General features: G+C 43.3%; 1 long non-coding RNA gene and 1 pseudogene across 6 annotated transcripts in view; one reads left to right on the top strand and one right to left on the bottom strand.

Moving 5' to 3' along the window:
* The window catches only part of LOC138443744 (uncharacterized), a 57,672-nt gene that overhangs the window by 32,286 nt on the left and 9,804 nt on the right, over window positions 1-15,582 (top strand). For all 6 annotated transcript variants that reach the window (XR_011258288.1, XR_011258283.1, XR_011258286.1 and 3 more), the window contains one exon: window positions 12,697-12,848. This is a non-coding gene — a long non-coding RNA (uncharacterized lncRNA). The remainder of the gene's footprint in view (window positions 1-12,696; window positions 12,849-15,582) is intronic.
* LOC138931568 (large ribosomal subunit protein uL23-like) lies at window positions 13,084-13,549 on the bottom strand (annotated as a pseudogene).

Here is a 15,582-nt window from a genome sequence, read left to right as displayed (position 1 = left end):
ATGGCATGAGGTTGTGTTCTAGCTTCATTGACTCACATGCACCTGTCCAAATTTCCCAGCACCACTTGCTGAAGATATTTTTGATAAAACTTCAGTTTTACAGAAAAATTACATGAAGAGTACAAGGAGCTACAATCTTTTGATCCATTGGTTTGCATTTTTGTCTTAGTTACATTCTGGTTCATGTTCTCGTTCTCTGTCCCCTCATTTAAATAGCAAGTTGGAGATGTGGTGTCCCTTTACTCTTAAATACTGCAGTGTGCATTTTCCAGCAAGACATTTTCCTACTGGGCACAGTTCAGTAAACACTAACAGTACTACTATCAGAGAAGGAAATGGCAACCCACTCCACTATTCTTGCCTTGAGAATCCTGTGGCCAGAGAAGCCTGATGGGCTGCTGTCCATGGGGTTGCACAGAGTCGGACATGACTGAAGCAACTTAGCAGCAGCAGCAGTACTACTATTTCATCAGTTGTTCCCAAAATTTCCTTACTTTTTTTCCCCCCTGAGTCCAGGATTACATCCAAGATAATGTACAAAATTTAGTTGTCAATCTATTTATTTTCCTTTATTCTGAAACATTACTTCAGCTTTTCTTTTTGTGTCTTGACCTTAACATTTTAAAAGACTATGAGCCAGTTATTTTGTAGAACATCTTTCCATCTGGGTTTGTTTCATATTTCCTCATGATTAGATTCAAGTTACACATTTTTGACAGGAATATCACAGAATTAGTGGCATGTCCTTCCCCCAGTATTCCAATCGCAGATACATGATGTTAAATATTGGTTTATAACAATATAGCAATGTTATGGTTCAATGACCTGAAGTGGTTTCTGCTACTGTGAAGTTTTTTTTTTTTCCTTTGTAATCAGTAAGTAATTGAGGAGCATACTTTGCAACTCTGTAAACTATTCTGTCTTTTTGTCAAACTTTTACCTATCAGTTTTCTACCTCAATGAGGGCCCCATTAAGCAGGCTTCTGAGTCCTTTCAACATGAGTCTTTGAGTATTCCTTTGGGGCTTCCCAGTGGCTCAGTGGTAAAGAATCTGTCTGCCAAAACAGGAAACATAGGAGATGCAGGTGTGATGCCTGGGTCAGGAAGATCCCCTGGAGGAGGGAATGGCAATCCACTCCAGTATTCATGCCTGGAGAATTCCATGGACAGAGGAGCCTGACACACTGCAGTCCATGGGGTCACAAAGAGTTGGACACAACTGAACACTCCTGCTTGTTGGCTACCTTACCTTCGTCATTTTGGCGTTCTGCTATAGTGCAGTAGTTTCCCTTTACCTCCATTTATTTATTTGTTCATTTGCTTATTATTTTATTTATTTGTTTGTTTGGCTGGTCTTAGTTGCTGCACGTGGGATCTTTGTCATGTCACTTGAGATCTTTCATTGAGGGAATGGACTGTCTAGTCATGGTGCCTGGACTTGTTTGCTCCATGCTCCATGGCGTGTGTGATTAGTTCTCTGATCAGGGATCAGACACACAGTCCCTGCATTGCAGGGTGGATTCTTAACCACTGGACCACCAGGGAAATCCCCATTTATTTATTTATCAAACCTGCATCCCGTGCATTGAAAGGCATGTTCTTAACCATTGGACTACCAGGGAAGTCCCTTAATATTATTTATTCTAATGTGAGATGATAGCAGATTGGGCCAATGGGAGCCCCATTCAGCTGCCTTCTGAGTCCTTTCAACATGATTGTTTGAGTATTTCTTTACTTTTTGGCTCAGTTCTAGGCTCATCCTTTACTTTTCCTGTCCTCAACCCTGGAGTAAGTCACTTCTCAAGGATTCCTGGTTCCTTCATTGGGGAATGGTATTTAGAAACCAAAATCTGGAGGTTAAATTTCTTGTTCCTACTGTATCATTTCTTTTAGTTCCTTTTAGCAGACAGAAATAGGTTTTATTACCTATATATAAATACAGAAATAGAGGCATAGATATATATTAGAAATATAGTGTATATGTGTATGTATATACACAGAGAGAGATATTAGACATAGATATATAGTTATACTGTTAACCCCAATTCCAATGCAAAAGAATGCCTTTTCTTTATCTGTAATTTCTTTCCCCAACAGCTGGAAGTCTGTCTCCCATTTACCTCATGCCCAAGAATATACAGATTGTGGTTTTAGAATTGCTAATTCCTAGCACTGCTAGAAGTCAACCTAATTAGGGTTTGATTTGTTTACAGTTTTTTAGGTAAAAGTTACATACACTGAAATGAACAAATCCTAAGTATGCAGTTCAACAGCTTTTGACAAATAGGTGCGCCCATGGAACCCACACTTCTTTCAATAATGGTACATTCATCTCTGTATGTTCTCAGAAAGTTCCGTCAAGTTTCTTCTCAGTTAGTCCTCCCACCACCTGAGGCAACCAGTGTTCCTGTATTTTGCTTAGTCTGAAGACATTAGCTTCTCGGTTTTGAGCCCCTGTCTTCATCCTGTGCTCTTCTTCCCCTGGCTCTCATGCTACCTCAGTGCCTGGACTGAGAGGTTCTCATATCTGCCCTTCCTTAGCAATCCTAGATTTGATTTCCAATTCCTCCTCTAGTCTTTTTCAATTTCTTGGTGCCAAAGAATCTGCTGCTTCTGTGGAGTAGATACTGATTCGGTTCCTGCACTAATTTATATTTCTCATTCCTTCTGGATTTTTGACCTTGTTCCAAGGGATATCTGGCCTGGAATGTGTTTCCAGGACAATACGATTTATGAATGATAGTTTCAGTAAAAGGCTCCACACCCCACACTTGGCAATATCTCCCTGTCTGATCCTGCTCGATGCCTGGCTTCTGAGGCATACCTATTCCTCTGTTCCTAAACCTTGCTTCCTTATTCCAGCTGGGTGACAGTCACAGTTCTCCCTTCACAGTGACAGCCAGAGCCAACAGCTGGTGAGGCTTTTCTCACAAGGGTACCTTGTGAGCATGACTGTCATAGACAGAAACCATGTATCTTGTGGGTGTTTAGTAAATGTGAAACCACTCAGCCCACCACTAAGACATGGCAACTGGCCAGAGTCAGGGGCATAGTCAGAGAAGGTGGGTAGACCCTGTGCGCCCTGTAAATGAATAATGAATAACTCCCTTTCAGTAGTACTCAGCCTAGCCAGATCTATAGTGTGTAGGGTGGAAACTAAGGTGAGGCCCCAGAACCAGAAAGGCACACTCGTATTAATATTAAGGAAACAGTGAGACTATAATAGCTCATTTTCCAGGCTCCCTAATGAAAAGAGTTAGTATGATACAATCATAAGGGCTTCTGAAAAGGCTCCTTCACATGAAGGTACTTAGCTCCACCCTTCACGTTGGCCCTTGATTATATTAGCAGTTTAATAAGCAGTTGCTTGTTTGGATTTTTGGGTGCTTGGATTGCCCCGAGCAGGGCTAGAAGCTTCTTGAGGGAGATGACAGTGTTGTGCATTTTTCTGTTTTCCTCTTCCCTCAGCACCAGCTCCTAGTCAGGTGACAGGATGTGTTCAGTAGATACTTCTATATTGAACTGAGTCTTCTTAGTGTTTGGTCGAAAGTTTTAGTATCATTTTAGGTTTGAAGGATGTGTTAACAAAAGAAACCACTTGTTACACACACAATAAGCAATTACAATATTTAATAGGGGCTTATTTGACTTAATTTCAATATACAGTCATTAAAATAAATAGAAACAATAGAGAGAGGTAATAGTGTGTACATCACCAAATTGGGCTGAAATATACATTCAGACTTTAGTAGCACTGAGTAACAGCAGTCTGGAATCCCAGTTGGGAAAGGGTGGGTCCCAGGCAATGTATGTCTACTCCATGGGTGAAACTACAGATTGCCGCTTTGGGGGCTGCTGCTTATAATCTCAGGTTGCATACTGATATCATCATCAGTTTGTATGCAAAAATGCAGCTCTGGTTTAACTGTTACAATGCTGTTTATTTAACCTGGTGAGTTATAAGACTTCTTAGACCCCAGGGGGCTGGTCAGGCCTCCAGGGGCTTAAGGATTCCAAGACCTACTCTCTTTCTAATCTAAAGTGTCACCTGACATGTTGATAACAATTGGTATGCTTGCAGATAGGCATGTAGTCCAGGCAAGGTCCAGGCAAGGTCAGAAGTCTGTCAGAGGCCTGCTCCTCTACTTCAGAAACCTGAACAAGACTACCTCCATTTTAATTTCCCTAACTCGACTTAGTCACCTTAGTGAGGTCTTCTTTCCAGTGTATCCCAGTTCCCAGTGTAATACCAAGCACAGAATAGGCATTCAGATTGGCTGAATAAATCATGAGCTAATTCCATTAAAGTTGTTACTGAATCAAAGTATCATTCCTTTTAGGAGTCTGCATTTTTTGGAGAGGGCAACAATGAAGGGGCAAATGCTTAATAACTCAAGTGGAAGTACTCTCATAGTGGAATTACAGGTAACAAAGAGTCTGGATAGCATAAAGGGGTCACTATATTCTGCTGATGGACCCCTTTTGCTGCTTATCTTTCTTGAGTTTTCTCTCCTGTTCAATTTTTATTTGATTCTTTTGGCCCAGCAGCAAATTGGCTGTCACAGCTTCTTCTAAGGGGCCCTGTAGACACCAGAATCTAGTGGTAAAACTTCTAAGGCTTTCTGCTTTGATCCCTGCTAGCAATACTGTGGAGGTTGACACCAACAGGCAGGCAGCCAGTGGCTCTGTAGGGCTATGTCCCCTTCTCGTCATGCGACATACCTTCTGGGACTTGGTTCCAACTCTTTTGCTCAGGTGCCCAGCTTTGTAGGGTCTGCGTCTGCTATGCCTACCAGTGCTGACCTGACCTCATGCAAGCTCATGTGTCTTACTGAGATAATCTTAATTCTCTGCTTCCTAATGAGTCTGCCTGTGGCGGGTTCTGATAAGATGGAAAGTGATTTGGCCCTCATCTCAAATTTATGGTTAGTCTCCTCCTGGGGCCACTACACAACCCTCTAGTCATTATATGCAGGACAAGGCCATGGAAACATAGGCCATCCAGAACCCCATGCAGAACTCTAACAAGATGAGCTGGACTGGGCCACAACTGAAGTGGGCAGTTTCATTTTGATCCCAAGTCAATGGTTCTCTCTCAGCCTTGGCTTCAAGTAGAGTCATCTGGGAAAACTTAAAAAAATTCTCATGTCCAGACCCCATCTCCTGAGCTTCTGATTTAGTTCAGTTCAGTCCAGTTCAGTCGCTCAGTCATGTCCGACTCTTCGCGACCCCATGAATCGCAGCACGCCAGGCCTCCCTGTCCATCACCATCTCCCGGAGTTCACTCAGACTCATGTCCATCGAGTCCGTGATGCCATCCAGCCATCTCATCCTCTGTCGTCCCCTTCTCCTGCCCCCAATCTCTCCCAGCATCAGAGTCTTTTCCAATGAGTCAACTCTTTGCATGAGGTGTCCAAAGTACTGGAGCTTCAGCTTTAGCATCATTCCTTCCAAAGAAATCCCAGGGTTGATCTTCAGAATGGACTGGTTGGATCTCCTTGCAGTCCAAGGGACCCTCAAGAGTCTTCTCCAACACCACAGTTCAAAACATCAATTCTTCGGCACTCAGCCTTCTTTACAGTCCAACTCTCACATCCATACATGACCACAGGAAAAACCATAGCCTTGACTAGATGGACCTTAGTCGGCAAAGTAATGTCTCTGCTTTTGAATATGCTATCAAGGTTGGTCATAACTTTTCTTCCAAGGAGTAAGCGTCTTTTAATTTCGTGGCTGCAATCACCATCTGCAGTGATTTTGGAGCCCAAAAGAATAAAGTCTGACACTGTTTCTACTATTTCCCCATCTATTTCCCATGAAGCGATGGGACCAGATGCCATGATCTTCGTTTTCTGAATGTTGAGCTTTAAGCCAACTTTTTCCCTCTCCTCTTTCACTTTCATCAAGAGGCTTTTGAGTTCCTCTTCACTTTCTGCCATAAGGGTGGTGTCATCTGCATATCTGAGGTGATTGATATTTCTCCCAGCAATCTTGATTCCAGCTTGTGTTTCTTCCAGTCCAGCGTTTCTCATGATGTACTCTGTATAGAAGTTAAATAAGCAGGGTGACAATATACAGCCTTGACATACTCCTTTTCCTATTTGGAACCAGTCTGTTGTTCCATGTCCAATTCTTACTGTTGCTTCCTGACCTGCATACAGATTTCTCAAGAGGCAGGTCAGGTGGTCTGGTATTCCCATCTCTTTCAGAATTTTCCACAGTTTATTGTGATCCACACAGTCAAAGGCTTTGGCATAGTCAATAAAGCAGAAATAGATGTTTTTCTGGAACTCTCTTGCTTTTTCCCTGATCCAGTGGATGTTGGCAATTTGATCTCTGGTTCCTCTGCCTTTTCTAAAACCAGCTTGAACGTTAGGGAGTTCACAGTTCACGTATTGCTGAAGTCTGGCTTGGAGAATTTTGAGTATTACTTTACTAGCATGTGAGATGAGTGCAATTGTGCGGTAGTTTGAGTGTTCTTTTGCATTGCCTTTCTTTGGAATTGGAATGAAAACTGACCTTTTCCAGTCCAGTTTGGAAAACTGCTGAGTTTTCCAAAATTGCTGGCATATTGAGTTCAGCACTTTCACAGCATCATCTTTCAGGATTTGAAACAGATCAACTGGAATTCCATCACCTCCACTAGCTTTGTTCGTAGTGATGCTTTCTAAGGCCCACTTGACTTCACATTCCAAGATGTCTGGCTCTAGATTAGTGATCACATCATCATGGAGATCTTTTTTGTACAGTTCTTCTGTGTATTCTTGCCACCTCTTCTTAATATCTTCTGCTTCTGTTAGGTCCAGACCATTTCTGTCCTTTAGCGAGCCCATCTTTGCATGAAATGTTCCCTTGGTATCTCTAATTTTCTTGAAGAGATCTCTAGTCTTTCCCATTCTGTTTTAGTTAGATTGGGATATAGCTCAGTTGATAAAGAATCCCCCTGTAATGCTGGAGACCCTGGTTTGATTCCTGGGTCAGGAAGATCCTCTGGAGAAGGGATGGGCTACCCACTATTGGCTACCCACTATTAGCTACCCGATATTCTTGGGCTGCCCTTGTGGCTCAGCTGGTAAAGAATCTGCTTGCAATGTGGGAGACCTGGGTTTGATCCCTGGGTTGGGAAGATCCCCTGGAGAAGGGAAAGGCTACTCACTCCAGTATTTTGGCCTAGGGAATTCCATGGACGTTATAGGCCATGGGATCACAAACAGTCTGACATGACTGAGTGACTTTCACTCACTCACTCAAAGGCCTGAACTTGTTTATTCTTTCTTATGATGAGCTTTTATATAAGTGCTAAAGTACTTTTGTACCAAAAAAAGCTACGAGGCCATCACTAGTACATTTGAATTTCTTATTACAAATTTTTGTTATACATTTTGATTGTTGTGCAGTGTTCCATGGAGCACACATGTTTTACCAATCACCTGCCATTGTTGACCATTTAGTTTGTTTCCAAGTTTTAACTATTATAAAAAGGAAACATAATGAAAAAAATCTTCCTATGCATTTTCCTATTTGAGGCATTTTGTATTTCATTAGAAGAAATTCCCAGAAGTTTTATTACTGGATAAAATAGTATGAAAATATTTTAGACTCTTGATATTGCCCAATTGCTCTTTGAAAGGCTCTTAACCAATTTGCACTCATTCCAGAATGGATGAAAATTTCCATTTTACCTAGTATGGGCCACTTGCTAATGTAACAAAGCCTTTATTCTTTATTTCAGTGTGTGTGTCTATATATTTGAGGCTTATATTTTAAGAAAACCTCCCCAAGAGAAGAGCAGTAGTCTTGACTAAAAGTTGGCCAAGCGCTGAGTCCCTTTTCTTTGGCCCCTGGAGAGCTTGTGCTCTGATGGCAAAGGCCCAGGAAAAGAACCCCAAGGAAATATGCACTAAAGAAAAGAGGCCTCTCTGTTAAGGCTTCAGGCCAAATGGGCACCTCCTAGGGAGGGGCCCTTCTCCTCCGGCTGCCTTGGGTTGGAAGTGACCCAAAGAACCAAAAGCACATGACCCCAAAGAGAAAACACAGGAGAAAAACCTGTTATGCATATCGAGGAGCTGCGAGTCTCTGCCAAAATTCTGGGTGAATCTACTCCCCAGTCCTTGATCCTGACTCATAGAAGCCTCTGGCTGTGCTGACCACGCCCAGCAGATGTGCCTCCTTCATACCCCACCCCTGTAGCCTTGGCTTTTTTTTATTATTTTTTTTAAATTGATGCTATGTATTTATTTTTTATTTGGCTGCATGGGATCTTAGTTGCAACATGCGGAATCTTCGTTGTCATGCAGGATCTTTCTTTTCGGGGCATAGACCCTCTAGATGTGGCACACAGGCTTCGTTGCTCTGTGGCATGTGGGATCTTAGTTTTCTGACCAGGGAGATTCTTCACCACTGGACTGCCAAGGAAGTCCCCGCCCTGGCTTTTGAGTTTTTTTTTTTTAAATCACTAAAGAGCTACTACTGCTGCTAAGTCACTTCAGTCATGTTCGACCCTGTGCGACCCCATAGACGGCAGCCCACCAGGCTCCCCCGTCCCTGGGATTCTCCAGGCAAGAACACTGGAGTGGGTTGCCATTTCCTTCTCCAATGCATGAAACTGAAAAGTTAAAGTGAAGTCGCTCAGTCGTGTCCGACTCTTAGCGACCCCAAGGACTGCAGCCTACCAGGCTCCTCCATCCATGGGATTTTCCAGGTGAGAGTACTGGAGTGGGGTGCCATTGCCTTCTCCGAAAGAGCTACAGGAATGCCAAATTTGGAATGTTCCTCCTCACCTACTTCAATTCCCTTTCCTAGATGTAACCTGGTGAATGTGCATTCTTCTAGATCATTTACCAATACTGGCATGTGGGAGACTGTGGGGGCGAGCATACAGGATTTTTTAAATATATAAATGGAATCATGCTTTATGTAGTTGTCTCCAGCTTGCCTTTATCATTTAACATTAAAGTGTAGACCATTTTCTGTGTTATTTAATGTGGAGCTGCCTCGTTATTTTCATGGCTGCATGATAACCCATTGTATGTAACGATAGCATCATTTAACACATTGTGCCATTGGAGGCTTTGCTTGCTTCCCATTTCTCTGTGACGACAATGCTGCAGTGAATTCCTTTGGGTCCATGTTGTTGTGCCATCTACTGACTTTGAGTGTTGCCACTGCCAGAAAACCCCTGGCTCCAACTATTCATACCCCAGGGTATCTCTGCTCCTCCGGGACTCATTTAAACCCTGGAGGAGCACCACCAGGCTCAGTCCTGACCTCTGCTCTTGCCCTATTGTTTTGCTGTTGTAGTCGCAGTACACATTATGGCCCAACTTTCAGAGTCCTGACAACCCCACCACGTCAAAGTGAAAGTGTTGGTCATTCAGTTGTGTCCAGCTCTTTGCGACCCCATGAGCTGTAGCCCACCAGGCTCCTCTGTTCATGGAAGTCACCAGATAAGAATACTGGAGTGGGTTGCCATTCCCTTCTCCAGCAGATATTCCCGACCCGGGGATTGAACCTGGGTCTGCCGCATTGCAGGTGGATTCTTTACCATCTGAGCCACCAGGGAAGCTCACCACATCATGGAAAGGTGCAAAAAGTACAGCTAGTGTCCCTCTGACTATTGGGAGGGAAAAAGAAGGCCAGCTACTCCAAATGCAATCAAGCTGGAGGAGGTATCAAAGTGGTTTTTAAGATTTCCACTCTTACATCCTGAGATGGATTGAGAGTCCGAAACAGCAGTAATCACTGACATAGGAGACAGAAGCAGCTGAAGCGGTGTGAGAAACTCTCCAAAGCAGCAGGGGGAGCCAGGGTGTGTGTGTGTTTGTGTGGGTGTGTGTGTGTAGCCCTAGACCAAATGTCCTTGGCCCATGGATGAAGATAGCCAATCCTTGATCTAACATGTTGTACTTTTGTCCTTTAAGATTTTCAAGCCCCCTCATCCTGTTAGAAGCAATAAGGGCTGATGAGAAGCAGGCTGTACTCTGGGCAACAGGAAATCTGGTTCCATTTATGAGCTCATCAGGCCCTACCATGGAATTTTGAGCAGCTTCAGTTTGCTGCCCTGTGTTTTGTGTTTTGAGACTCTCTTGTCTCGAGGTGCCATCTGCATCTTTGGGGTGCAGGGGTTAGATTTCTTGTTCTGTTTTCCCTGCAAGGTAGTGCTAGTGTTAAAAGCGAGACAGGCAGGGAAGCTTTGCCATTTGGAGATGTTTGCTGGGTTTGACTTACCTGCTTGCATGTTTCCTTTTTTACTTTCTGGACACCCCAAATGAACATATGTTTGTAGTAGTGGAGGCTGGGGATGAACTTCCTGTGTGGCAGCCCTCCTGAAATGCATTTTTGCACGCACAAAGGCAAAGGCAGATGTTGACCTGCTCTCTCAACCCTTCGAGAACTCTCTGGGGAATGGTGATGTGGTCACTGTTGGAGTCGAGCAACAAACAAGTCTGCTTTCATCAGGGATGAGCCACATTTGAGCAGTAATAAAGTTGCTCATGGAAAAGTTATTTAACTTTTTATATCCAGCTTGGCGAATTTATGCAAACTGACACCCCTGTCCCACTCAGATGACTACTGCCTAGGCCCAGAAGTAGAACATTACCGGCACCCCAGTAGACCCCTGTGTTCCTGTCCCAGTTACTAGTAGTGGTATAACCGCTAACGTGTCCGACTCTTTGCAATCCCATGGACTGTAGCCTGCCAGGCTCCTCTGTTCATGGAATCAAACCCAGGTCTCCTGCATTACAGGAAGATTCTTTACCATCTGAGCTAACAGGGAAGCCCCAACCTTTCAATATTTTGTATTAATTTGGCTGTTTTGAACTTTATATAATTTGTGAAATTTTTTACATTTTGCATAAATCTTGTTCATTTATTCTCATTACCACATGGAATTCATGATAGAAATATACCACAGTCTACTTCTCCATTCTGTGGTGGTTGGTCTTGGGGTTGGTTTCCCTTTGGGGCCAGTTCACGTTATTCTGCTATGAACAGTGTTGCATATACTTTCAGTACCTGTGTGCACGTGTTTCCGCTGTATACATTCCTCCAAGTGGAATTGCTGGGTCATGGGGTTCGCATACATTCAGCTTTTAATAGACCTTGGAAACAGCAGTGCTGAGGGTTAGGAATGTGCTTTTGATAGGGGACAGAGCACAAGGCTATCGGACCCCAGGCATCTAGTCCCCTCCCAGGCTTAAATTATAGGGAGCCAGAGCAAATCATTCACCCTCTGTGTTTCCTCAGCTGTAAAGTGGAAATAATCAGTATCTGCTCTGTTCCTTGCTGTGGGTGGGAAAGCCCTCTCTGCAAAATCTCAAGTTGCATGAATGGAAGCTGTCATTAACATGGAAGCAGGGGAAGGAGGCTTTTAATTATTAACGAGAACTAAAGAACTATACTTATGTGAATTTCCATTTCCAATTAAAAATCCAGAGATTAGATTAACTGCTCTGCTAGGCCAAGTGGTTTTGCCAGAGGGGCCTGTAGTATTATTCTCTCAAACCCAAGCACAGAGAGTAACCTCCCAAGCCTGCCTCCTCTGTATCTTACCAGAAGATTCCTTACCTGCTTGGAGGCCCAGTGATTTAGTCACTAAGTCATGTCCAACTCTTTGCGACCCAGTGGACTGTAGCCCACCAGGCTCCTCTGTTCAGTGAATTCTCCAGGCAAGAATACTGCGTGGGTTCCCAGTTCCTTCTCCAAGGGGTCTTCCCCACCAGGGGATCGAATCGAATCGAATCTGGGTCTCCTGCAGTGCAGGTGGATTCTTTACCAACTAAGTCATGGGGTCTTCCCAGTTCTTCCTGTCAGTCCCCAAATGCCTCAACTTCCTCCTTTCCTCTGCATCAGCCTGGATTTTCTTGATCTGAAAAAACCATTTAGTGTGGCTCTGCCTAACTGCACCAGGGAAGGCAAAGGACATGTGGATTCTACGTCCTCTTGCATTATTGAACCTCAAGTTTCAGTGATGACAGGGAGGTGCTTTGGTCTCACAGTGAAACTAAAAGTTTACAGGCATTTATTCTATCAAGGTTGTGCTATGGTAACTCAGGGGCTGTAAAAAATAATAATTAATTGAAAGGCATGTCAAAACCTCTTCCATCCTATTGGTTCCCAAGCAGATAGTCACACAAGTAGGTGGCAGTGCCCTCTTCTGGCCAAAGCCAGACTTGCATGGCTGTGGCTAAGGGTACGGGGGCTGGTTGTCCACTTGGGAGCACTCACATCTCAGGGTTAGTCTTGTGATAGTGGATCACATTTGGGAATCCACCCTCCCTTTCCTCTTTAAAAAGGAAAGATCACAACTATGATAGTTAATTTTATGTGTGGTTAACATTTAAATCGGTACTTTTCTACCTTCAAAATGCAGGTGGGCCTTTATCCTTAAGAGCAAATACTGAGGTTTCCCAAAGATATTCTGCTTCATGGCCACAACAAAGAAACTCTGTGTTTCTAGTCTACAGATTTTAAATTCAATACTACAACATCAAAACTTTTCCCTGAATTTTCAACCTGCCCTACAAATTCCAGACTTGTCAGAGCCCACAGTCATGTGAGCCAAATCCTTAAACTAAAACTATGTGTGTGTATGTGTGTACAGTTGACCCTTGAATAATGTGGAGTTTGAAGAGTGAAAGTGTTAGTTGCTCAGTCGTGTCTGATTCTTTGCAACCTCATGCCTATACCCTCCAGGCTCCTCCATCCATGGAATTCTCCAAGCAAAAGTACTGGAGTGGATTGCCATTTTCTTCTCCAAGGGATCGAACCCAGGTCTCCTACACTGCAGTCAGATTGTTTACTGCCTGAGCCACCAGGGAAGATGAAACCATTATTATGTCACAAAAGTAAGTTCAATAAATGTTGGTAATTATTTGAAACAGCAAAATTATTCTTTTAAGTCTTAATATGAGGCTCCCATAAAATTTAATCTTCATCATACAGCTTATCATCAATTAACAGTTGTTTGCCTTCTGACAATTTAGAAAAACTTTCACAAGATTATTTAATTGGTCAAAATCTGTTATTATTTTTTTTAATAGTGAAAACTTTTATACTTGGAATTAGCCGGCTGGACTCAGTTTAGATGATCCCAATTTTGCAGGCAACATCCAAAGCACCATAGGAGCCGGTCAAACATATGCCTTCTTCTCTCCGTTAGGCCTGACCAAGTTGTTGACCTCAGCCACATCAGTGTCGTAGAGCTTCTTCACATCGTGTTTCATGTGGTGCTTCTTGGCCTTGACATCCGCAGTGAACACCAGTGAGCTGCTGTCTTCTGTTTCCTTCGCAGTTGATTTGGTGGTGAGGGGGATCTTGATGATGACATAGTGGTCAAGCTTGTTTCTCCTAGGGGCGCTCTTCCAAGGATATTTGGGCTGTCTCCTGAGCTGCAGTGTTTTGGGACTTAGGAAGGTGGGTTATGTCCAGATCTTTTTTTTTTTGTGGCTGTGGGTACCTTTCAACACTGCTTTCTTAGCCTTCGAAGGCTTTGCTTTGGCTTCAGCTTTGGAGCATTAGGGGCTTGCTTCCTTGCCCTCAACACCATCTTTGAGCAGTCAAGATCTGTTTTGCTTTTTTTTTTTAATTGGAGGATAATTGCTTTACAATGTTGTGTTGATTTCTGACATACATCAACATGAATCAGCCATAGGTATACGTATGTCCCTTGCCTCTTGAACCTCTCTCTCCCACCTCCCACCCCTCTAGGTTGTCACAGAGCACTGAGTTTGAGCTCACTGCATCATATAGCAAATTCCCACCAGCTACTATCTCAATTCATCCCATCCTCTACTTCACCCACTATCTCCACAAGTCTGTTCTCTATGTCTTCATCGTCTGTTCTCTATGTCTGCATCTCTCTTCAGTTCAGTTCAGTTCAGTCACTCAGTCGTGTCTGACTCTTTGCAACCCCAGGGATTGCAGCACGCCAGGCTTCCCTGTCCATCACCAACTCCCAGAGCTTGCTCAAACTCATGTCCATCAGGAGTTGGTGATGCCATCCAACCATCTCATCCTCTGTTGTCCCCTTCTCCTCCTGCCTTCAATCTTTCCCAGCATCAGGGTCTTTTCCAGTGAGTCAGTTCTGCACATCCGGTGGCCAAAGTATTGGAGTTTCAGCTTCAGCATCAGTCCTTCCAATGAATATTCAGGACTGATTTCCTTTAGGATTGACTGGTTTGATCTTCTTGCAGTACAAAAGACTCTCAAGAGTCTTCACCAATACCACAGTTCAAAAGCATCCAATTCTTCTGTGCTCAGCTTTCTTTATAGTCCAACTCTTATATCCATACACGACTACTGGAGAAACTATAGCTTTGGCTAGATGGACCTTTGTTGGCAAAGTCATGTCTCTGCTTTTTAATATACTATCTAAGTTGGTCATAGCTTTTCTTCCAAGGAGCAAGCATCTTTTAATTTCATGGCTGCAGTCACCATCTGCCACGTTTCTATTGCTGCCCTGCAAAGAGGTTCATCAGTACCATTTTTATAGATTCCATATATATTCAATAATGTATGGTATTTGTTTTTCTCTTTCTGATTTACTTCACTCTGTATAACAGTCTGTAGTTCATCCACCTCATTAAAACTGCCTCAAATGTGTTCCTTTTTATGGCTGAGTAATGTTCCATATATATGTACACAGCCTCTTTATCCATCCATCTGTTGATGGACATCTAGGTTGCCTCCATATCCTAGCTATTGTAAATAGTGCTGCCGTGAACACTGAGGTACAAGTGTCTTTTTCAATTATGCTTTTCTCAGGGTTTATGCCCAGGTAGTGGGATTGCTGAGTCATATGGTAGTTTTAATTCTAGTTTTAAGGAATCCCCATACTGTTCTCCATAGTGGCTGTATCAGTTTACATTCCCACAACAGTGCAAGAGGATTCCCTTTTCTCCACACCCTCTCCGGAATTTGTAGATTTTTTGATGATGGCCATTCTGACTGGTAAGACCTGTTTTTAAAGTTAGCCCAATGGTTATATTTAGGTGGAGGGATTTTTATTTATATATATATATGTGTGTGTGTGTGTGTGTGTGTGTATGTATTGTGTTTCCTTCAGTGATTCATCAGAAGGACCCATGAGACCTAGTAGCAGGTTATTCTCACTGAGATTTATGATAGCAAAGGTTCAGAGCAAAAGCAGCAGGAGGAAGATATGCATTAATGGGATCCAGAGAGAGTCCACCCAGGCTTCCAATGTCCTTCCTTGTCTGAGGTCACACAGGAGTACTCTTTCACTGTTGACCCCGGACTCATCTGTGAACTGTCTTTGCCCCTAGAAGCCTTGTGAGTCTCAGAGTCCAAAGTTTTTATGGGGAGCTGGTCACATAGGTATCTCCTGTTATGCAACCAACCATGAGAAGGCAAACTCAGGACCCTAACAATGAAACCAAGTGCAGACCGTCGATTTTTGTGTTAGTGCAAAGCAACCTGACAAGCAGGTAATGATATGGTCCATGGCTCCAGGTATATATAACACACCCATCAATCACTAACAGAAAGAACACTCTAAGGCCACATTCCCAGGAGTTGGGTAAGGGTTAATCACGGGTCCCTTGAATACAGGTAGTGAGT

Source organism: Ovis canadensis, chromosome 7 (assembly GCF_042477335.2).
Source record: "Ovis canadensis isolate MfBH-ARS-UI-01 breed Bighorn chromosome 7, ARS-UI_OviCan_v2, whole genome shotgun sequence".
In the NCBI taxonomy this organism is placed as follows: domain Eukaryota; kingdom Metazoa; phylum Chordata; class Mammalia; order Artiodactyla; family Bovidae; genus Ovis; species Ovis canadensis.
The sequence above is the reverse complement of the archived record's forward strand: the minus strand, read 5'-3'. Positions and strand labels throughout refer to the sequence as shown.